Source organism: Centropristis striata, chromosome 6 (assembly GCF_030273125.1).
Source record: "Centropristis striata isolate RG_2023a ecotype Rhode Island chromosome 6, C.striata_1.0, whole genome shotgun sequence".
In the NCBI taxonomy this organism is placed as follows: Eukaryota; Metazoa; Chordata; class Actinopteri; order Perciformes; family Serranidae; genus Centropristis; species Centropristis striata.
Genome location: NC_081522.1, coordinates 13,467,654 through 13,493,518, shown reverse-complemented (window position 1 = coordinate 13,493,518; position 25,865 = coordinate 13,467,654). Strand labels below are relative to the sequence as shown.

The following is a 25,865-nucleotide window of genomic DNA, read 5'->3' as shown; positions in this document are numbered from 1 at the left end:
CATTCCTGTGTCCCCATTCATCTTGCTGGCCCATTTTCCTCAAAAACACACTGCTTAACCTGGGCCAGCTTCTGAACATGAGATAACCGCCAGCAAATACCCATGGCATCACTGTGCTTGATCATATTTAAACAGCCAATTCTCTCTCTTAATTTCCAAAGGCGTGTTCAGATTAGTATCCCACTAACTGCTTAGACAGTCACACTCTGGGACATTAGATATTTAATACAGCACCTTTTATAAGAACAGCATTAAGATTCATGAGGGTGGAGCAGGCTACAGTGGTTTAACATACACTCAGTTAACATATACCCTTCGAGGCTAAAGAAAGTAATTAGAAGAACTTCCTATGCATCTGCAGGTAAAAAAAAAAGAAAAAAAAAAAAAGGTATGTGTGATTTCCGTAGGTGCTGCTTTTCTGAGAAAAAGGTTACAGAAAGAGCAGAATAATGTTGAGTGTATAATATTTTACCTTTAAACCACTGGGGGGCACAAAAACTTTAACACAAGCTGACAGAAACGCAGCCATTTGCTAATCAAGTTGTTATGGTTAACGTGTTAGCAAAGAATCGTGACTTTAACATCAGGCAGACCCACATGTTTTCGTCTACTTCTGACTAACATATCTCACAACTGAAGAATATCTTCCATAGGTTGTGGAAGTGTTGCAGAAAGTCTTCCAATAAATGCCTTACTTAAGTACATTGGTATGTATAAAAACTCTGTAAACAGAAGTCTGACATGAATGATTAGTTACAGCAAGTTACAGTGAAACTGATATATGACAATGTTTTTGTGCACCTATCTCTATGTTTGGCCTTCTCCATATCCTCAGGAAAATATCATACTCTTTGTCTGTTGTTGGCAGGTAGTGTACAATGGGTTTTTACAGCTTATTTGTTGAAAATGCTGACAAGGGTAGTGAGAATGAACCAAAACATTAAATTTGCAGGCAAGGAAACTAAGGGGAACTGCAGAGTCCGGTGATAATTATCTTACTTTGGTTATAATCAAATAACTGCAAATTGTGTAAATTAACACTTGATTATACATAATAAATATACAAAGAAATACAACATCAACATTCATCAATTATGTAATTTCTTGTTTTGGAGTTGATTATGGAAACTCACAACCAAACACAGCTCATTGTTACCTTAATCTTCGATTCCTGCTGTCGATAATAAATTAGGGTTAACACAGCTAGAGTAAAGACTTACAATATTTAATCTCAGGGAACCTTCAGTAGGAAAGTCCATGCATACAATAATGATGTATCTACTAAGTTATTGAGATGAAACAGCGAGGACATATAGTTTATCACAGAGCCAACAGTAAATTAAATCTTATGAGACAGCATCCCAGCAGTAGCAATAAAAAAGACAATCTAAGTACAGCTCAGTTAAATAATAATAATAATAAAAAATTGGTAAACTACGTCACAGACATCTAACCTGTGTTTAATGGCTACACTCTTACACCTGTATAAATTCAAACTGAAAATATTTGGAATGAGCTTCCTGTGCTAAACCCAGGGGTGACTTTACATGTTTTGATGCCAGGATGTCCCCTGTACATGTATGAGGGGTTAAGTGAAGGTAGTAAAGGTTTGGTTGCTTCCATATTGCTCCCTGTCGTCACCAATAAGCAGCTACAATGTGTCTTGAAAGTCAACTTATAAAAGTTTTATGGAACTCAGAGAGCTTAAGTGATCTTCCCAAGCTCTGCAGTAGCCTGCAGCGTGCAGGATGTCTGCTTATATTAATTTCATGGAGTTTAAGAGGTCACCAAACTCATTTGGAGATTCTTACTCATTTATGAACTCTGCAACCCTTCTGTTCTGCAGTGCTCTAAGCTACTGGTCTTGAGATGCTTAAATTTACATGGAATATTATATGGCTAGATGGCAAAAAGTATAGTGCATTTGGAGTTTAAAGTACATAGGGCTGAAAGAAAATGCACTTTGAAATGACATTTACCTGTGTTTTAATGAAAAGTAAGGTGAGCAAGCTGCTGTTTTTATCTGCCTAGTGTGTTGGGAATTGGGAGGCTGAAGCAGGGGAGGCTGGGTTAGGGATAGGGGCTTTGGGGAAATTGGTTTATCCAATATTCAGAAGATTTCCAATAAGACAATGGGCCTCTCAGAAAGCAGCTTAGCTGGGGAGCAGTGAAACCCTGAGGGTGAAACTGAGTAAATGAGCTCACTAGCCGGTCTTAACTCTCAGAGAATGCATACTGACAATGAAACTGAAAATATGGAGCATTCCTTTCAATTAAAAAACAAGTTAAGATACTAAAGCAGGACTATAAAGGGGAAGTAGTTAAGGCTCAGCTTAAAGGTTAATCTGATGGTGCTCTCCCACACTGACCTTCCCTCAAAGCAGCCTGACTCACATATTGAGGACAGCTTCACTATCCACAGGCTTTGACAAAGCCAGTTTGTGGCAGTCTTACGTCTGCAGCAGATCTCCCAGTGAGAGTGTTTAAAACCAATGAGGCCTCACATCTGTGCTGGGACTGCGCTTGGTCAGGGGGGTAGTGGGTGATTAATTGATGGTCACATCTCGCTGACTGCTGCCCACACCGCTTTGATGAAGAGGGATTAGGTTGTGCACCACAGGCTCAGCTGATAATAGGAGAACAGAAAGGAAATGCTCATGTCACGCTCCATGGCAAGGATTTCAATCAAAGAACCACTTCATTCAGAGAACCAATACTTTAAAACAAGTAAAACCCTTAGCTTCCTGCAGATTTTTTTTTTTTAGAAAGTATCTGTATGTATGACAATTAAAAGTTGGCCTCTTTCTAATTGGCTGCATGATTTAGATGAACTGTTTTATCAAAGAAGTAAAAAAACAAAAACAAATTCACAAGTAAACGTCTTTGAAATATCCATAGAAACACCATGCAGGATTTTCTACTTCCATCATGCTAATTATCTACAGTGATAACTGTTATAGTAACACTTGCAATGCAATGGAATAATGTTGATGCATTCTCCAATTAATGTTTCAGACTGAAGTTTTCCTGGCTTTCATAAGCAGAAGGCAGTATTTACAGAGTGAGAGCCAGACAAAGAAAATGCTTGTGTCCACCTTTAATGTGGATGTCCAATTAGTGTTGATGGTAAATGCAGTCGATTTTAAGCAACAAATGTCTATTAATCATGACAGCTCCTGCTTCAAAATCTGTCGCCAATGATAATACAATGATACTGATCAAGTTCATCTCAGTGGGAAACATCCATGGCCTTGGAAGCAAGCATTAATAAGTATTAGTATTTGATGCTGATAATAAACTGCATTGAAAGTAGCATGAATTCTATAAATTAGTCCCAGCTGAATTGAGAGAAATCCAGAAAAAACATTTGTGCTCATAGAAAGGTATAACTTTTAATAACAATACTGTATATATATGATGAACATGGACAGAAGGTGGAAGGAAGTGATTGTCTTGGGGTTGTAAGGTTTAGGTACAGTTTCATCTATCTGAGCCTTTATTTAGCCCCCTATCCTGTCTCGGTACTTCCTGAACTGAGATCAGTCTACAGTTTTCCCTAGAGACAACACTAATGTCACATACTGACTTGGCACACCAATATTTCACATCCAAACCAAACCTATTAAGGATGACTACTTACCATAGACAAGATATGTCCTTCACAGCAGCAACCTTCACATTCACTGTTTTCTCAATCCACATACACACCTGCACAGACAAGTACATATACACATGTGCACACAAACACAGACTGCTGTGCATATTTTTTTGTGTTATATTTCATCTACTGCCACATGTAATGGTGTTGTCCTCCCAACAAACACCCTTATCATACCCTTGAAATCTTAAAAACCACATGTACCTGGACCAGTATTTCTTTTTTCCCCAACAATGAAACGTGGCATTAAGTACAGACGAAATATTACTTTTGCAATCAATTACTTTATTCATGCTGTCAGATTAAATCTGCTGCTTATATTCAAGTCCAGACTGTTTGATTGGTTGTATTGTACCTGGTAGTGATTGCAAACACTCTATTGTGGGGTCCACTCTGTTTCTTGTGTAATTTCTGACTTTGCTGACTTCTAGACGTAGTATCAAAACATGTTACTATCACATTCAGACTCTACACATAAGATCGGTGTGGAGTTGCAGTTGAATAACAAAATTGAAGGTGAATGGGTGTGCATTGCTGTGTGCCACAGCATCTTTTTTCTTTTTTACACTACTACTAACTAAAGTTGGGAAAATTGCTGTTTATGCCTGCATTTGCGATAAAAGGCGGTTAGTGCAGGGAGGGATGATAAGTGCCATTTCATGCCAAAATCATACCAAAATTGCACTATTCCGCATGATCTGCATAAACATTCCCTCAGCTGCACCACTCCACCCACCTCAGTGCAAACAGGTTCACCTGGAAACAGGTAATTACCCAAAACAGGTGCAAGTGTACAAAAAAGGATAGCACATGACAAAAACAGCACTCACTCTTATAACATGGTGTGTACGTAAGTGACCATTTATAATCCACATTGATCTCAGACTTTAAACTAGATTGATTTTTATTGTACACAACCTGTGAACGCGACACAGAAACTTTTTTTTGGTGGTGGTGGTGGTGACTTAACTTAACTATTCACTCTCACTCTCTATTCACTGATTTTGGTCTCCACCAGCTCCTGAGAGAAATATCTGATATTTTAGCTACTAAATTCTCCACTATGTTACAACAGCTTATCACTAACTGTCATTTGGTGCTGGGCATGCAGCAAACAATTGCTTTTTTAGAGCTATTACAGTGTTAAAAGTGAACACTAAAGTTGCAACAGAAAATAAAAAAAGTTGAAAAATATATCAGAAATCTTCTGTTACTATAAAAAAAAATATAGAAAGCTGTTTTTGGTTGATTTTCTTAATTACTTTGACTATTGACAATTTATGATTTAAGAGATTAGAGACTACAGTGTATCTGTTTCCTCTTGTGAAGAACAGAGGAGTTTGATTTATGTTCTCCCCTATTCTATTGAACTATACCAAGGAACTCTCCACCTTGACCGCTCTATTAAAGTAAGAAGCCAAAGTTATCAATCGAGGTGGTGAAAGGAAGGGAAGTCTTCTCAACAAGCCATGCTTTCTCAGCCTAATGGATCACACTATGCTGCAGAGAGCAAGAGAGAGAGAGAGAGAGAGACAGAGACCGAGTGAGTGAGATGGAGAGAGCAAGATGTTGCTTCTACTGTATGGTTTTGACTGATTATGCATTTTTTTCTTAAGCTATTCATAGAAGATAGATTCATCATTCCAATTTGTCAAGCTAGCAAAGATTTCAATTAATTATGTGCAGCGAAAGACTGGGTGTATTAGGCCTCTCTGTCAGCACTAGTCTGAGTCCCCATTTACCGGACTCAAAATAAAGAGGTATCAGAGAGGTGCTTGGATCCACCAGTAATTAATTTGATGAATGCCTTAGCGGCACAAATAGTGGCAGCCGTGCATCTTTTCATCAGACACCGGCAGCAGTCTCCATGCTTGGTGCTAATTTGAAGGGAGCAGCTCATCTGTATAGTGGATGTGTTTGTGGCTGGGTCTATTCTTCAACCCATGTACTCATGGCCTCCCGCTGTCCAGACAGTGTGTGGGGCCCTTATGTTTTCTGTCAACTTTGTCCTTGTGCCAAGCAACTTGCTCCACTTAGTGCCCAGTTTTTTGACTTTGTGGCCTGAACTTGATAATGGAAGGCCTGCTGGATTAATGGAAGGTGCAGTCATGTTGCTTCCCAGCTGCTGCTGCTGTTGTGTTTTTCCAGACACACTATTGCGGTAATGACCATCATATCGTATACTGTACCTGGCAGGTGTAAAATTGATAAACATTGCGATTAAAACCCCAATCTGATGAACTACCAATAATCCATTAGAGGAAAATGTCTGATTACAATATTTGGGGATACAGGGTGCATCTACACAATGATAGATGAAGTAGGGAACATGGTGGGAGATGTGATTGGGACAATCTAAAATGATGGATCATATTATTGTTATTAGGTGAAAGCTTCAATGGCAGCTATTTGTGATGCACACCATCAATGTCGACAGGAGCCTCAGCCGAACAAAGAAATAATTGGACTGGTGCCACATAATTCAGGTTCATATTTTCACAAGTGGGGGAACCTCATTATAAATCAGGTCAGCCACTGATACAAGACCATAAATCAAAGAAAGACATAGCTCGAACAATTAGATAATTACTAGTCCACCGTGTCACCACTGCAGAGATGTTTTGCTGTGCCACTGAGAGGGAGTGGAGAAAGTAATGAACAGCGCTAAGATTCCACAATCACACTTTTTGCATCAAATGAGAGAAGAGAGGAAGATTTGAAAAATAAAAGGCATGAACAGAAACATTGAAAGGTTGGCAACATGCGTCTAATAATTAACATTTTGCAGAAATTAGGACACCAAATACAAAAATAATACCAATTGTTGCTAGAATATCTGTACTGTAATTGTACCATCTGTAACCTTTGGTCATCTACTACATATTCTGTCCTCTGATCACCTTTAAGTGGTGATATAAATGTTGGAAAGGGTCTCTTCACAACATGATTGCACGGACTGCCACTGACCCCTAGTGTTGCTCAAATGTTCAGTTGCAGTGTATGAACTACAGTATGAAAGCCTGTTACTCTAATTATATCTACAGCCCTTGATTACCCCTAGGCAGAAAAGCAGCCTGAAATCCAGAGGCAGGGGTCCAATTGACCCCAATTGAAAGTGTCATTTCACAGGATTGCCAAGTTAGAGATGCTCTCGCAGCCCAGGATGAGCGGATGTTAATTCAACGTTCGTCCTCAGCTTCATTGTTTGATTCTCAAGCAGCTCTTCCACTCTGCCCCCCTCTGCTCGTCTGGGCGGGTGTAGAGCTGCCTGTACTGTTCTAATGTCAAACCAGAGTGCAAGGAAGCTCCAACAGCAGTCAAAAATTGAGGTCACAGCACAAGAGTGAACCAACTGGAACAGATTGTTGTGGAACCTCCAGGCTTTCGCAGACACGTGTTGATCCCAGCACAGCATGTCCTAGCTTTTACCTTCCCAACCCCTTCTTCGCAACTCCCTTGACAGCAGCTTATGGATAGCAAGAGAGTTCAGGCCTTTCAACTTCACTGCAGCATTTCATCATCACATGCTACAAACATCCCCATGTGTGAACTGCATGACCTGCCTCCTGATAATCAATTAGATTATTTTTTTTACTGTTGCTCAATTTAATATTGGAATATATATAAATATTTTTAAAAAGTTAAAAATAGCAATTCCAGTGACAACATTCTGCCATTCATCCATTTATTTTTTTATTTATTTTTTTAACAAGAGAATCTTGTTAAAACCACTAACTAATTTGCATTTTCTCCCCATTTTCTCATGACTAGCATCTATTAAGCAAGAGCACTGTATATATGCTGTATACTATAGTCATCAGCATCTTCTTATACTTGGAAAAACAAGGTAATTTGGAGACTAAAAATCACTTAAAAATCAGTTCAATGAGGGATATTTTCCTGAAAAAATTGGTTAATAAATAAATAAATAAAAACTCTCATGTCAAAATTTTTAGTTTACACCATGCATGTGTATCAGCAAAATGTAAGGACATTCATGCTTGGAATATAAGGTGACAGCTAGCTTTGGTCTAAGCTTTCCCAACCCAGCTGAACAAAATGTAAATGTCTCATTAGATCATTGTCTCTAAAGCACTTTAAATAGATATTAAAGCCGCTCTGCATAAGCCCCATCTGTTCTACTACATATCCCCATGGAGGAGAGGCAGTGTTTTAAGGCACAATTGATCCTTTTATAATGTCATGACCATTGTATGACCCACAGCAGGGGGCGTGTTTGTTCTGGGGGTGGGGGGGGGCTATATCCTCACACATCATCATCAGCAAAACCAGTGTGTTAACGTCTGGCAATGGGTTATGGGAGGGAAACAGGTACAATGTTCCTGTTTAAGAACACTTGGTTTCAAAGTGTCGTCTTGTGTTAACTAGCCACATCTGGCAGCATTTCTGACATTCTGTCATTATTGTCACTTTACATGAGAGCTGGGACAGCAAAGAGGAAGCACTGACAGCAGATTGACCCCAGATGCTGTTCATTTGATTGATATCTCTACAGACAATGATCCTTTTTCTGCACTGCAGTGGTGGTTACATAGGGAGGCGTTGGGAGGGGGCAAATACAGGAGAAATGTCACACCAGGGAAGTCAGCGAGGCGTAAAGCCCTGCCTGACGAGCGCAGGGTCAGTGGCTCCTCTCTGCCCCCTTTGTGCCCCGGGTAAAATGATCTAAGTGACTCTGGACCTCTGCCACCGATCTGCTGGAGTGCAGGAGTCAACCGCGTAGGCATGGTAGAGTTGCTGGTAAAACTGCATGTAGTGTGCTATCGCCTAGAGGACAGACGGATTCCTTTTTTGGTGGTAACATTACATGTTTTTCCATAACTAGGACATATTCTAAGACACAAACCCTTTAACATCCTTGCGACTGGTCTGTTTCACACCATGTATGGAAAATCTTTCTGATGCTGACAGTGTTCCCTTATTTATAGCCGGATAGTTGAGCCTCCCAGATGATGAATAAAGGGGAGAGGTTAAGATTACATTGTTCTGGTAAATTACTTGCACAGAATGGCCGCAAGGCAGAGGCCATATCAGTAGCTACATCCTTAAAGACTTTAGCACAGAATGTACAATATGTCGGAGCTAGCTTCTGGTTGTAAGCTGTCTGTGTCTGATGATTGTGATCAACCTTAATTAAATGTGCTAATACTGTCTTTGTCTCAGTTCATTTAGGGAGTCGGAGACTTTTCTTACTGACATATTCCACGATATTCCCAACTTAAATAAAATCTAATTATTTCACCATTAAATAAAAATGTCACGTTGTGGTTATGTTTCCCAATAGTTTACTGTTGGTAATTTAACGTTACTGTATGTTATGCATTGAAGAAGCCCTGGATTAATGTGAATGTAGTCAATGTATCTAAAAGGGTTTTTCTGGACATTAAAAAATAATGAGAAAAGTATTTGCATGTGTTTGTGTGTTAAAGAGTCAGCAGGAGCAAGTTATGTGGCAAGCTCGTCACCGTGCAGGGTAATAAGGTCAATGCAAAAAATAACCCAGGGGCACAGCAAATGTGCAGAAACACACACATTCACACAAATAAACACACACATGCAAACACACTCACACACACACACACCACTGTCCCGGCCTTATGTTGCAGAATCCAAACCAATCGAGTCAATTGCCAGAAAACATGACATGACCTTTCAGATTCACTGAGCATCAACCGTGAGTGGGACTGGCGTGCTTTCCGTTTCAGCGCACCCTCTGCCCCTCCCGCCCACTCCGTCACCCCCAGGGCCCTAAACCCTCCACAAATAATTACTCTCGGTGGAGTCTCTACTCTACAAGACAGAGCCAAAAAAACTTGACTCTGATCTTGACCCATACTTAGGGTACTCTCACTATTAAATCATCCCTCACGGGGGTTTTACTATTTGAACAATTCAGTCACCATAAATTGAAAATGAGTAAGGTCAAGTTCATGTTTAGCCATATTCTGTTCGAAATATATGCTATGGATTATACAACATCCACAGGAAATAAAAGTCTGCTTTTTTCTGAAAACTTCACGTTTTTTTCTGAAAAGGTAAAATATGTGCAATTCCCATTAACTGTCATTTTTAAACCGTAGGCGAAATGTTGTGTGGGGCAACTGCTCTTTTATGTACATAGTGCATAACTCTGTTTGCAATGGTAGTATCCTAAATTTTGAAAGAAATAAAAACCCAGCTCTCAAATTGTTCAAAAGTATACACAGTACTACACTTTTTATTTTTTTGTTAAGTTACATGATGATGTTGTTATAATGGCTAGTTACACAAAAGCATGTATGTATTTGTATTTTTAGCAAACTGAAGAACCACAAAGCACAAATACATACAGTAGTATTTTGCCATTGTTTGTGACTTAGTTGTATATGGTCATAAAATAGAGTCTCCGCCGTGACTTCAATCAGAGAGCAGCTGCAGAGGAAGAAGGGATGGATTCCCTCAATGTTGAAAAAAGTCTTTGAATGAATGCCCGTCACTTGTGTAATATGACTACCACCTGCTGGTTAAGAAAAAGACTCTGCTATCCATCCGTCCTATATTTTAAACAGTACACCTGCATGTCAGTGCCTAAAAGTGAAAGGCGCAATTAAAGCCTGATAGATACTGCATTTCAGAGGCCGATACTGACTCGATATGGAGGTTTAAACAAAACAGAAGTTTAACATTTACTTTCATCTCATAATTGTCACTATTCAGCAAAACTTGCAGTGTTGAACAAAACAAGCTTTATTTGCTACTAAGACAAATGTTGTGAAGGTAAACAGACCCTTCATAGACACCACAAAGGTAAAAACTAATATCGATCTGTGGACTAGGTCTTGAAGTGGTCAGATTTAAAAACACTGCCACTACCAACAAAGTACAAATGCAATGTCTCCTTGCAATTTATAAAAGCTGCATAAACAGAAACTCACGTTCATAAATAGATCCGAAAAAGAAGCCCATGCAGTCCAAGTAGTTGGCAAGCTGTTAAAAAATTGGCCTACTGGCCAAAAACGAATATGACACGCTGTTTGCTGAGTCGTCTAAAAGAGAAAAAAAAAAAGCTGCCAGCACTTTGTTTATTTAATGTTAATCTATTTTTAATGTTAAATATGGCACCTGCTTTGTTTCCAAAGCCTGCTTTGAAATTCAGATAAGTATATTTTTTTCCTATGAAGAATGAGAGATCATCTCAACAATTTCCACAGTCTTCGAATTCTAGCAGACAAAGTCCAAATGTCAGGGGTCAAGCAACCAGGTAGATGCAGTGAGTGGACTAATTCCTGGTTTGTACCACCGTTCTGCATGGCAGCATCTGATAAAGTCATGGATCACTGAGGATTGTTACAACTGACACTCAACAGTGAACCTAAACATTGTCATCAGCAACCTTAATGGTTAGCCACTGAGCTGTAACCAAGAGACTGTTACTCACCAAGGCTCCCAACGCATGATCTCTTTATAATTCAGCCGAGCAAAACTGATTCTCTTTGTTCAAAATAAAGAAAATACAGGCCTGTTTTACTGCTGACTTTATAAAGATTACTAGTAATAAAGTCACCTTTAACTACATCAGTAAACATTAATAACTCTGATTTAGTTGTTCTCTTGTGCTACTGTGTTAAAAGGATCTGTTAATTAATTTTGGAACTGATTGCATGGTACAGTCTTAACATTTCTCTTTCTATTAAATGTCTTGCCCAGCGTGGAATTGTCTCGTGCAATGGGTTTTCCAATGAAACTTTAAATATTCAACATATCACCACGCCACAGATGTCCAGTTACCTTGTTTATCCACAACATACGGTCTTATACTGAGATCTTTGTGACTGCCAACACTAAGGTTCCTCTGAAGAAGCATCATTCCATTTATCTGACTTTTGATGCCAAAACACTAGCATAGTGCCATGTTTAGCTTACTCAACTGATCCTGCTGTGGCCATTTTGGTAAGTGAGCTGTCCGATCCTAAAGGACTGCCCTATGATTTTTACAAATAGATTTGTCTCTGTGAAGTTACTGCCAGGACATACTGCCATCAACCGTAGATTGAAGATTCTAAAATTCTTAGAAAGGAATTGATTATTATTCTTATTTATTGCCCAGTTATAGTTTTATTGCCCATCTTCATTATTCAAACAGCAAGCTCTAAAAAGGTCTTCTTGCAAATGCAGTACGGCATGAAGATAATTCAACTCCAAGATAAATGCAAAAAGTATATTGACCTTTTTGACCTTTTGGCAATAATGTAAACCAGTTAATGGGCTAAAACCACCAGTACGTTATAAAGATCACACATAATCAGGTAGTAAATGACATGCAGGAGTCTACAGTGGACAAACGACAACATAGCAAAACTTATTTTCATGAAACTGATCAATCAATCACAGATTAAAATGCATTTTCTATTAGCACTTATCAAATACATAAACCGGGTACGGATATTGAAATGGTGTGAAGGTCAAACATGAGGACTCTGCTCACTGGATTTTATTTTTCCTTTGATTGTGACTGGCTCCTCTATGTCTTGTCCTCCTACTTGCTAAACAGATTTAAAGCCCGCTGTTACAATGCAAGGTCAAGCACATTTAACCCTAAACATTTAGCTTATTCCACTGTCACATCTGCATCATCAAATTAATGTCAAGCGACAACACATTTTTTTCCTCTGAGAGGGTAAACCTTTGTGACACACAGCAGGGAGGATCCAACAAGTCTCTTTTCATTTACCTCAAAATGAGGAAGGCGGAATGATATGGGGCCAAAAGTCTTAATACGACAATCTTATTTCATGGAGGATACTGCCCTTTCTCCTCTTTTTGTGCCTGTGAAGTTGATTTGAAGTCATGGTTAGTCCTTTTGATATGAGGCTGGGTCAGACCAATTTGCCACCTGGTGAGGAGGGGGAAGTAGGGAGGTACATTTTTTAATTGTCAGGTCACTTGGTGCAGGGACAGAAGATCCTTTGGGCACATTGTCTGTCTTTGTGTGAAGGACCAGTCATCTGAAATCCCCCACCTCATTATGAGAGAGGGAAGATTAATTGACCAGTTCACTAACTGGCAGCCTCAAGACTAGATCAACTTAGCAAGGGAACTCACCAATTAAGACTGGACTACAGCACCTTTTCTTATACCAAGAGTAGTCCTTTTTTTATTATCATTAGTCTCTATAGTCCTGTAAGGAAGATCAAGGCTAAGCTGCCCTTTGTCAAAGGCACAAAGACTATAGGGTGTGACAGCATGATTTAATGTTGGTGATAGCATGGTTTACTCAAAGAACCACAGAGCGCTGCTCAATAAGGCTGCAATAAATATGCACTCTGATGAACACATTTCATTAATGACACTGTAATGATGGTCAAAATCAGTTGTAAATGTCAATGCAGGGATTGTTATTTTTTCCCTACAAGATTCATATTTCTATTTTCTTAACTAACCTAATAATTTAGCTAGGTTATGATACAAGATAGTTATTTTTCAACAAAAGTAAGTCAGGTATAGGGATTTCATAAAGGCTTTAGACTTGTACTGTACATCATATAGGTCAAGGCCACAGAAAATATAAACCCATTAAAAATATAACAACTGTGTTGTATAAAAATTCTTTGTGGCAATTTTGTTCATTTTTCAACTGAAGGCAAGGCCAATTTCCTCCATAAAGTGCTGCACTGATGTGACATCTTGGCCGTGATTAACCTTCAAATAGCGATTCTTTATTTCCTTTCCCCTATAGCTTTTACATTTTCTTATCAATCTTTTCAATTTCGATTTCAATTGCAGTTAAGGATGCTGTAACAATCTTTCAAAAACACACAAACAAGCAGCTGAATTCACACTTAATATTTTTTAAAAGCTGCAGTGATGAAAGCTGTTTATAAACAGCTTAAACTAGCTTGAGAAGAACAGCAAAGTGCATTTTATTTCCACCATTACATTTGTCATATTCATAATAAATGACATATCAGACCCAAAATGCTGTTTGTAGTCGTCAGCAGAGAGGTTGTTGTCAAAGCACCATGTGTTGTGGTAAAACTAACTGGGGGGGATGGATATGTCATGACCACAGAGGTGTCTGAGATCTGGTGCCAACACCTGTCGGTTCCCAGGGAGCTTGCATCTCCAATAACATTACTGACTTTGACATGAAGCATATAACACATCCATACATATACACATACTTGAATACACACACTCTCGCTTTGTCTTTTGCGCACACATAAATGCTTCGAGGGGAAACAGAGTGCTGAAAAGATGTCATCATCACTCTCTTCAGGAGGCCATTATGGATAGGAAGCTAATATACTGTGCAGATATTCCTGCATCTTTTTCACCAAGGGCTGCATATCCCTTGTGGGTGATCGGTAAAATTGGTTGACATTTCCGTGGCTCCAATTAACCTTCGGTTTGACTCTCAGTTTTGCCTGTCTTCTTTTATTGTCTTCTAGAAAAAGTGGCAAAGGGATAGCACGGCTGGAAACAGAAGCATTGTTTCCCCAATGTTGACCATTTCCTTTTTTTTTTTGGCCTAATTGTTCTCTTTCCCTGTGGATGACCACCAAATGGACAGAAACTGTACTTCATCAGTAGGTCTTCATTGAATTCTATAAAATACCTTTTGAAATGAAAGAGAAGTGCCACTTTGTTTTGTTCATGATACAACAGGCAAATATGTATGAGACTACATTTTAATATAATAGCTGATGATTTTGTTCTCGTTTAAAATACATGTTTCTGTTTTGTTTTTTTCATTGTTTGACTATTTAAATCCAGTGTTATCTCTATATATCACTATGAATTCATTTTTATCTTGAGCTATATTAGTAGCGACATTGTAGGCCAGTCACTTGTGTTTATATGAATTACAGTGACTACAATCATGTACTTGGCTCTAAAGCACCCCTCCCCCATATCACTTTTTCTATCCTTTACTGTGGGTCACTCAGAGTTCATTCGCTGTTTGTGTTATATACATTGTAGACCTTCCCCTTATAAAAATACATTTGTGCTCCATGTTCCTCACGGTGTTCCGCTTTCTAGCCTACAATAATTTAAGAGGAAAGTACTGGTTTAAAGGATTTAACCAGCACTCAGGCTCCTAGCCTTCAACATACAAAACAGTAGACTGACCAGATAAACTTTACACAACCACATAAAAAGCTAACTCTGTTGTGGGAATGTTTTGGACTTGGTAAATATAACAAACTCATAGGGCGCCACGCGAAGTAAGTTAGCACTTTATCTTCCTGCGGTCTATCCTCTCAAACTCAATGAGGATGTTGAAATGGTTAATGATTAGATCCCTGAAATAAGGTCTGTGGTTAACAGAAGCTTAAGAGATGTTTGTGTTTTGTTATACGACATAAAATATGTTACTAAATACCCCCACTTGTGAATTTTGTGTCCTTAAAAGGCGGTTGCTACCAAGTGCCTAACGTCATCACGCCAGATTCAGACAGAAACTCTCTCACTAGCCCGCCTTACAGCCTCTAGTCGTGCTTTTCTGTGCTCTTGCAAGCTCTTCTAGATTGTAGATTAGGTGAATAAACAATTAATTAGGCTCGCTAGCTTGTCGAAACGGCTGGTTAGCTTGTCGGAGAACGTCTGAGGCATAACTTTAGTGACACTGAAGTAATGCGACCGGGGAGTAGTTCACTATAGAACAAAAGTGGTGTTAATTTGTGATGAAGATTATCCTGCTGAAGAAAATGTGCAAGCATCAGAAACGTTTGCCACAGAGCTTATATTCTGAAAACGATCCAAAAGCCAATGCAAAAATCCCATAGGCTAATTCTCAGTAGAGCCCATGCTAACTTCCGTCATATAATTTCCTCTCTATAGTTGAATATAAACAGAAGTTAGCCCTAAAGTAAAAGCCAAGGGGATATGAAGCTGCAAGTCTGTATACCCACCTTGGCAACTGGATGTACGGTCAAATCCAATACTTAACTAATACATTTGTTAGGGGTGGGCAATAGGGCCCTAAAAGATTATCACGATATTTCAGAGTATTTTATGCGATAACGATATTCTAGATGATATTAAAAATACTGAAAAATATATAAAAAAATATTTATTTGTCTGTATAAATAAATAAAAATCAAACAACAAAATAAAAATCAATCATAAATCTCAATGTAGTGTAAATTGCAAATCTCAACAGTTGCCAAATACAAAAAATTTACTCTTTACCCTTGAGTATTAGCAAATAATAAAAATAACCATTTAGGGCAGTGGTCGGCAACCTGATCACCCGATGAGTGATTTGCTTGATTTGCAGCGAGAAATTAGCAAATTACTTTCATTATAAGGCTCAAAGATGCAGCTCCAGAGGGATTTTTCTTTCTGTTTTTTGAAAACCCCAGGAGAAAAGTGTGTACATTTTATAGTACAATGTGATCAATCTCATCCACTTTGAGAGGTAAATGTGAGCAAACATTTTTCACAGTCAACAGGGCTTTCCACTAGGACATGGAGTAGCCAGACAGTGTTGAAAAATGGCTGGCTAGGGGGGTTCCAGGAGCATTCGCCCTGAAATTTTTTTTTTTATAAAAGCCAAATTTGGTGGCCTCTCACACATTCTAATGCCACTATTCCATCACATACACTGATCTTAATCATTGCCTATTTAAATTAATTATTGTAAAGAAGAATAAGGGTTCTTGTATGCTTGTGTGGGCAATTCTGCGCTCTTATTTTGAAAGCTGCATTTGTTTAGAGACAGGAAGTAATAGTAGCTTTTTGTGATTAAAACAACTTTAATTGCTAGCTAATGTTAGCTCGCAGCTCATAATGCAGCAGTGTGTTTGGACTCTGACATCCCGGACAGGTTGATAGTATTTACTTCCGCTCGCCCAGACGCACACAGAGAGATGATGCGGGGACAGTGGGGAGGGCAGCTCTGTTTCAGTGCATGTGTGTGAATGCACACACGTCTCGGAGGAGGACAGAGAGGTGGGTCGGGGTTTTGACTGACTGACGCGTGACAGATTCTCTGCTGAGGCAACAGCAACACAACACAAAATAACTTTATATTATGAATAGTGTACATATACTTTCAGTAGCTTGAAATGTGACGTTAGCGCAGCACATGGGAGAGACAGTCTATGTAATTAATGGGAAACCCTTACGCCACTACGTCAAGAAGTAGGAATGTTGCCAATATCATTATATGCATTTTTTTACCCTTGAAAAAATATACCGGTATAATCGTGATCGATACGATATGGCACAACCCTAACATTTGTACTGATTCAGTATGATCCAGTTCAATTGTTACCGCTGACTTTTCTCCATTTGACTGTTAGTGATATAGATATAGATATAGATTATAGACTGTTAGTGATATAGATTATTCTTTGGGAATTTTCTGCATGTTATTATACCTGTAAATAAATTCTACGAATTTGACCATATGGCCTTAGTATGGTACATTCCTAAAAAATATTTAATATGTATTAAAGCAGAGTCTGAAAATGTAAATGCCAACTGTCAGGGCACAAACCAACAATTTATTGATCTTTATGAATCAAGACTCCATAGCAATGGCAAAGAAATACAATTTAAAAATCTAATCTTGACCTTAAAATTGAAAGGGAAATCGAATAATAGATTTGGAGAATAGTGACACTCCTAACACACACACACACACACAAACACGACTGAACACATTATCCCATTCAGACTTCCATCTACCAGGTCTTCATCAAGCAAAAGGCAAAGTTTTTTACAATTTCTACTTTAAATTTCTCTGCCATTGCTTTCTCCTAGGAGTATCCTTCAGATCCATGATGGCATATACATGGTCTTTCCACTCAATATAGTTGTTACTATTGCATAAAGAGTACATTCTACTATGCAAATATTAATATTTCAAAGCAACTCATTCTCCCCAATGTCGGTAATGATTTAATAGCAGGAAAGTTGAGATCATGTAGTAGATCATCTAAGGCATGAACCACATTGCAGTGCCTGAACACAACTGGCATACATTATTAAAAGCCTATGGTCACAAGGAGGCTCACATTCTATCAAGCCACACAGCAAAGGTAGTGACGCTGGTGACTGCATTTTGAACTCACACTGAGGATGCCAAGCATTACAAGATAACCCCCTCTCAGAAGGGGAGTGTTTTTTCCAACATAGACCATTACATGAAGCCTTTCAACTCAATGTTTCCTTGGGGGTATACACATTGGAGGTACTCAAGGTGTAGTGTACCACAACATTGAATGGATGTGTTGCGTACAATAAACCATGTCATGCTTGAATTATACTGTATGTTCTTTCAATCACTGTAATTAGAACATTAATGGGGATTTTTATTTACTTTATTTGAAGCAGTCAAGGTGCCAAAAAAAGACGACTAAAGAGATTATTTTGCCAGTCTATGTGTACTGCCCCTTTTACACAGAAATTCAGCAATATTGCAATAAGGAACACGATTATGCCTGCTTTCCTTTGTTTAAGACTGGACAGAACAACGTGTGACGTGTAACGCAACGTTGTTGGCATCTAATGTGTGAGTGGAATCCTGACAATGCAGCCGTCTCTTTTTGCATACGTCAATTCAGTTATGCAATTCAACCCCACCTACCCATGTATATATATTGTGAAAGCACCAATAGTCAACCCTAAAATACCGCCTAAATAAATATATTCAGGTATTTTGTAACAAATAGTCATATCGCCCAGCCCTACTGGTAAAACATTTGGCTAGATAAGCAAGTCACTGGGTTTATAAAACTTCCTTTCTTTATTGGTAGGAATCCTGGACTAGTAACTCAGCGTGAAAATCCAATCCACATGACTGGTAATTACCTTGGCTTTTACAGGCATTTCTAGGCTGGTAACTCACTCATGGTTTACCACCAAGTCATTATTTTGTGAGTGGTGTGGCTTTCACAAACCAGTCTGTAGTTCAGCACACAGTTAATTACTGAAAACTGTCTAAACTCTGAACCTTCTAGTCTGGCTTTGGTGGACAAAATTCTGATCAAAAGTATTAATCAGCACCAAAAAATATAACTTCTTCTGCTGTTAAAATTTTCAGACTTTACTAGCAATAAGCAACTACCATTGTAGAACATTTCATAATTTAATTGAATAATCATTAAAGAGCATTAGTATTACAGTATTTTGCACTGCGATATCTTAACATTTCAAGAAAGGTTTTTTTCTTTAATCTCTGCTCTTATAAGTTTCAAGTTTACCTGCATTTTTTATGTCATCTACAGGGCACAATAGCTGATGATATAGCCGAAGAGCTCAAGAAGAGAGAGTATTGTTTCATTTCCTTCCTGTCACTGATAATGGTCAACATGAAAATATATAGATCCCCACCTTTCAGTTATTGTCCTATGTTAAGGTGTTACTTTTTGTAGCATCTCTTTCTGTAATGGAGTGGAATGTTTGTAATGGAGTGATTCATCAGATTGTGGCTCAGACAACAATATGAAAAAAAAGCTCCAATTTAAACAAGGTCACAAAGGCTTGTGCCCTTGTTTAACAGAGGTACAGGCTACAAACAGAGACGGCATCATGATCCAGTACCATGCCCCAAATGCCCTAGCCCTGGTACCCAGCTAGGGCGAGGTTATACAGAGCCTCAGATCACATAGGGCTGGAGTGCTGGCTCAACGTCAATCACAGTAACGTTAGCTGACACATTGGTGAGGGTGGTGACAGGGCAAGGTTATGTGTCACTGTATGCTCATGGCCTGCATGAAGACCACGACTGCCAGAGCTGTGTCTCATGTGAAGGGTCACCCTTAGGGTATGGGATCCAAATTAATATACCCCACTACAGTTGCACAGCACCTATCAGCAAATTGCTCAGCAACGTGGCTGAAGGCCTTCCTTGCCTGAAATTGTACCCAAAGCAGCCTGAAATACACCATCATTGACACGCATGTAAGGATGCTTGCTTTGTTGGCCAGCATGTTTACTCTCAATTGCTGTCCTCACGAAGCATAGTTAATGTCGTATTTTGTTGTCTTATATACAATTACATACAGAGTATTATCATGATAATATAGTCTTAAGACTAAGACTAAGACATAAGACTTATCTGCCTTATTTTTTAGTTAATCAATAAATAGTTTTGTCTATAAAATTGACTTTTTAAAATTAGTTTAACCAATAATAAATAATAATAATAATAATAATCCAAAATCAAAAATATTCTTTGAACAAATGTATTTTAAAAAACAGCAAATCTTTACCCTTAAGAAGCTTCATTGTTGCTTGAGAGTTGACTCAAAGCCTTATCAGTCAATCAAAAACTACAACTGAACAAATAATAATCATTGCCGCTTTAAATACTGACCAGTGAGCTTGTGAAGAAAAAATGTAGTAAACACAAATGGATATTGGTCAATCTAAAATCTGCTGTTTCTTAGTTCCAAATAATGTGGTTTTATATCCTCATGAAACATACTACAAACACATTTTTTTTTATCATATTTACCCTAAGCTCTGTTGTTAATTCATGTGACCCAACATTAAGTCTTAATGGAACATCGAGAACAACTAAGTTATATAGAGTATTATTGCAAACCCTGCTATTTCAGCTCAAAACCCATAAACACTTTTACAACCCCGATTTCAAAAAAAGTCGGGACGCTGTGTAAAATGTAAAGAAAAAGAAATGCATAAATTCAGAATTTAGGGTGTATATTTACAAAACAAAAGTATATCAATATGAACAAAAATGTGTCTTTGTACAATTTTCAGTTGAATATAAGTCACAAATGATTAGCAAATTATCACATTTGTTTTTTTAAATTTTAGATAGGGGTTGTACAATGTTGTAGAGTTATATAAAAGCCATACAGGAGCTCTAAACATGCAGTGAGGACGTAGGTTTGAATGTTCCTCCTCTGGTGACGGATTGTTGAATTAGGCCCCTCTGAGTTGTGGATCACATTCACCTGGGCAGTTGACATTTAATCAATAAACATCTGAACTGTTGCCATGACCCTAAGCCATAAGGATTTAATTTGGCTTTTCCTCACACCAACAGCAGCAGGACCCCCGCGGATTTCCAAGACAAACCTCCAGTCACCTGTGGTTTATTTCAACATCCACCAAGCAGATGAAAACAAAAATCTTATGCTCTATTTTCTGCAAGACAAATAATCAAATCATCCTGACAGTGTTTGGCAATAGGGTGTAATCAGGCCTGTGTCAACATGTCAATAACTAATGATGTAATATGCTAATGATGACATGACAGATTTGCCTCTGTTGGCAAATATATATATATATATGTTCAATTTATTTTCCTTAAAAAACACAACTCCATAAAGATAGTCTTGGTCCAACTTTAGTTTGAGGCTAATGATTTGAGAGGAAGAGATATTTGAATATTTCCCTGACTGGAGCATTTTTTTGCTATGTCTAGCTGAACTGTTAGAAACAATTCATTCAAACTGCAGTTATAACATGAAGATGTTGCATTTAAATAATGAAGACAGCTTTTGTGCATAATGTAACATCAATGCCTGTTTCGGATTGGGAGTTAAGTCATTTGGCTTTGGAAAAATCTCTCCCAAATGTTTGTATTTAACGCAAAACACAACATAATGTGGCTATACAGCAATGAGTTCATAGATGTGGCATACATGAATCTTTCACCTCAATAAATATTTAATATTTGCTCTGAATCATTTACAGCAAAGCCCTTACTGTTGTTCTTCCGGCAACATGTGCATGCAGTGTACACGGTTTTATCCCCACTTCTCGTCCCCTGCCTCCCTCCCTTTCCACTCACCCCCTCTCATTTCCTCTCCCCCTCTCTCTCTCTCGCCACACAATCTCTACCTCTCTCGTTCTCTCTCTCTCTGTCAGTTGGGCAAGCTGCTCAGTGGCCCTGAAGTATGCCACATTATGCCGCTCTATTGATCATCGTTCAGAGTTACACCCTGCATCTGAATGCAATGTAAATGATATGATGATTCCCTCTAAGGCAACATTAACTTTACTATCGTTCAGCGTTTTCAAGTGCAAAGGTTGACTTCATGAGACAATGGAGCACACTGTAAGGTTCACTTTCACTTAATGCAATGGTTGCGCTGGCAGATGAATATACAATAACGAAATCAATTTCTAAACAATATTTATAAAGCGGTAAACACATATGAGATTAATGACTAGCAAATGATTCTTTTAAATAAGAGTGGTTTGTATCTTTAAACACATAATCTGATTTGCTTTTGAGTTCACTATGCTATCTAGTTAAAGGGGTCAACTGGAGGTCAGTTCATGGGGGTTTCCAGTTGAATGAGTATGCATATGTGAAAAGAAATACTAGAATATGCATGACTGCTATTAACTACATGTTAAACCAGTCTTGCTTGTAGCTTAGCTCTGTATAAAATGTGAATAGATATAATATTGCATTTCATAAACGGCAAGCCTATAACCACCTTGTTTGAGAAATATGCTGTATCCTTGACAAATTAATTGTTCAAACCATAACCCAACAGAAAGCTTATTTACACACATCCATTCAGTCTACTGCAGTGAAAAATAATTTACATCAAATAATAGGTCAGATACAAAGAGCTATGTAATGCATGAAAATGCAGACTTCAACTCATGAAAACCAAGGGTCAGACAGTTTTTGTAGTCTTCATGACTTCACTTCAAACTCAAAACCCACTCCAAATTTCTTGTCATGGAAATAATTGCTTCTCTTGTCCAATTTCAGCTCACAGAATAGAAAATGGTGCTGTTTATTATGTCTCTGTAGACTTTTTCACTATTATTTTGAATATTTGCTCATGTGTAAAGAGAGGCTACAATCCTGTTGTACACTTCAGATGTACTAGTGACGAATAAACAACTAAGATGACAAACTTGAAATGTTTCCTTTGTGTATTTTATCGTACTTGCTACAACATCAGAAGCGGTGAACCTAAAAGCATAAAAGCTATGTTGCTTTTTCACTACAGTGAGAAAAAAAATATATACCATCACAGCCCTAGACTCCTAGTTCTAACAGGCTGGAGTACATCCTGCACAAACTAATTAATTCACGATAATGACAAATGGTGAAAACTACTGAACAAAGCCACATTTCCTACAAACATTCTCACCCACTTCCACCAACAATCGCACTTTGCACCCGAAGCAAACTCCCCATCGCTACATAATATTGACGTTTGATGTTTCAAAAACATTGTTTTTGGTAGCTTTGTTTATAACAGCTACTTTACCCCTTGAATTTCTCCCCCTATGTCTTGTAAAACATGGAATCCTGCATGTACTTTTTAAATAGCAATTTTCAGGAAAAGTATAAATTTAGTTTTAAAAAATTCAACCTACAAGTTGTTCTTTGAGTATTTTGTAATATTTTTGTCACTTATTATTTCTAATATTAGTGTCACTTTCATCTTCCCTGCCTCTAGCATTAAAAACAGCAAGCATTGAAAAGGTTCCATTGAAAAAGTGCTTTCTTTGTGGACCACGAGTCAATTAGCAGTGTGAAAAATGTTCTTTAATTACACCCACCTCTATAAGAGTGTCATAGTCTGTGTGATGACAATCCAACCTACCTCATCGTTTCCCTCTTCCTGCTCCACAGTAGGTGCACTCTCTTTCTCTGTCAGATACTCTGATGCCTGCAACAAGTATGTCATACTTGATATCTGTCCCGACAGTTTTTCCAATTTCATTCTTTCACTTAAGGAATGAATGACAAAAAAGACACATTGCAGGGACTCATGAAATCCCAGATAGTTACCACAAGATAACTTTAAAGTTCAGTCTTGATTCTCACCTGCAGTGCCTTCTGTCCCTGCTTGGCTCAGGCTGTCTCTGCAACACCTGCATTGACCACAAGTGTGTATCAATCACAATGCCACAATCTGTGGGCAACAGCTCACAAACCAAACGCATAAAGTGGCAAGACCCTGAGGCTAGATCAGTTGGAAATAATAAACTACATTCTGTATATGTGTAGATGATGCTGATCAGCTGTGGATCAAGGCCAACATAAGCATGTCTTAATGGATCAGTATTATTATTAATTAATCCCAATGTATGTCCTATCCATTGTTTCATGCAGTACCAGTCCCAGCATCGGCTGTCAAAAACTGTGCTCAACTGTGCTTTGTCAAAGTCACCAGACTCCATTAACAAAAGAGTTGCAGTGAACGTTTCATTTGTTTCTGTTATTGTGTGACTTTGGTGAATTCAGCCTTTAAAACACTGTCACACAATAACACAAACAAACTAAATGAACAAGACAGCAGTAGACAAGCAACTCTCATGTTCTGGGAGGCAAAATTGCTGTTTTTGTCTATAGAGTCTGGTGGCTTTGACAAGTGCATAGATGACAGCTTCAGCTCCCCCTGCCTTAATTTAAACAGGGCTATCTGACATCAAGAGTAAGCTGTGAAAGTATTCTACATAGCCTACACTTTAACTGACACTTTTTACAGTTGTAGATGGCCAAAATACATTTTGCAGCTGTCCTTGTCCACAGTGGTAAATTGCTTCGCTTCTGTGCCTGTCCTCCTGCCTGCTTCTCCAGACTGAGGGTGTGCCAACTGCGATCTACTGTAGACTCACTATGGATAAGTACCTAATGCATCCTCACTTCAAGAAATCCAAACTATCCATTTAAACAACAATAAATACACAATGGTATGAGTTCCTATAAACCACCTTTCCCAAATACCTAAATAAACTACTATATATAAACTATTATATAAAGTAAGACACTGTACAACATATTACTGGAAACTATCAGGGGGTACCTCATACAGGTCATATTCCAAGTGAGTATATAACCTGTTAAGCATTAACCTGCTTTATTCATTTTAATGTCAGCTAACTGGAGACTAAGTGTACAATGTGCACCTGTAGTATGTCTACAAGGCAACAAAACTGCAATTAAAATTAATATAGTATCAGACTTGATACCGAGAGTATTTAGTAACTTGGGTACAGGATCTACTCTCCGTATGAGAAAGTCAAAAAAAATGAGCATTATTGATGGAGTTGCCGTCAACTAAAAGGTACACTCATTTATAATTACCACAGACCAGAACACAAACCATCCACTTAAAACACAATACATGGCCTAAATACGCTGCCCGTGCATTGCTGAAGCAACAGCTTTAATCAAGCTACAAAAAATCAAGTTTGTGTTTGTTTTGTCTAATTATGAGTTTTCATAACAAATAAAGTTGCCCTCACAAGACAGGAGTAGCCTAACTGCAATATGACATGATGTTGACCAACAACAGTAGTGGTATAAGTAGTTTATAATTTAAGTTAATGTTTGTCAGCTAAACTTTTGAGTTTTTAAGCTCATGGGCTAGCTTAAATCACCTTGGCTAACGTCTCTGGTTTTAGCTAAGTATGAAGTCATATCTAGCTAAAAGGTAGCTATAACATATGGTAAACTCGTGTTACCTCAAGTTTTTCTTTCACGTAAGGTAACATTTTAATTAACACAGGTGGACCATTGTTTTATGACAATAAAGCGTCTTATGCTGACATTAACTGACGTTGGTGTAAAATCATAACTTGCTCACCATCATCGTCCTGCGCACTGTAACCACAGACTGTATCAAATAGACTGATTTTACAGTGACGCTGTTGTGTGCCGGCGGGTCTGCATTCCAAAAAACCCGCGAGGTATTTTTTCAGGAGTTAAAACGCTACTTTGATTGGCGGATTAGCAGCTGATCCATCATAAAACCAATCATCAAACTACTTCCATGCAAATAAATGCGCGGGAGTCCACGGTTGACCAATCAGCTGCCTTGTAGGCAGGACGTCCAAGCCGTAAGTATTAGCTATAGGCGCACAAACTATGCGCATCTGGTGTATCCATCTACACATATAGTATGTGTTTTCTATTTATAGTGTAAAGTAAATTGGAGGCCTCCTCATTTTACTTCACTATATTAGTTATGACAGTCATAAGTGGAGTCATTATCCTTGATAATCCTTAAAAAAAAAAATTCTGTATCCTTACTGCATTTATTTGTATTAGGCCAATAATCTCTCAAATCCTGAGTAAAATGAACACCATGAGCTGTACATTGGACCTTTAGCCTACTCCTGAAAAGATAGGTTTTTCTTTAAAATACTATAGTTTAATGTTGGAAATTGTGTTATTCAAAGCTCTTCATGGGGTAAGACAGAAGTGTACACAAGCTAGTGTACATTATGTGCTTGTGTTTACCAT

General features: G+C 38.2%; 1 long non-coding RNA gene across 2 annotated transcripts in view; it reads right to left on the bottom strand.

The window, feature by feature from the left end:
- Nucleotides 1-25,298, bottom strand: part of LOC131973641 (uncharacterized) — a 141,760-nt gene extending 116,462 nt beyond the window's left edge. For both annotated transcript variants that reach the window (XR_009394578.1, XR_009394577.1), the window contains exons 1-3: nt 25,207-25,298; nt 23,442-23,488; nt 23,218-23,283 (exon numbers count right to left, since the gene is read on the bottom strand). This is a non-coding gene — a long non-coding RNA (uncharacterized LOC131973641). The remainder of the gene's footprint in view (nt 1-23,217; nt 23,284-23,441; nt 23,489-25,206) is intronic.
- Between the last annotated feature and the right edge of the window lie 567 nt (nt 25,299-25,865).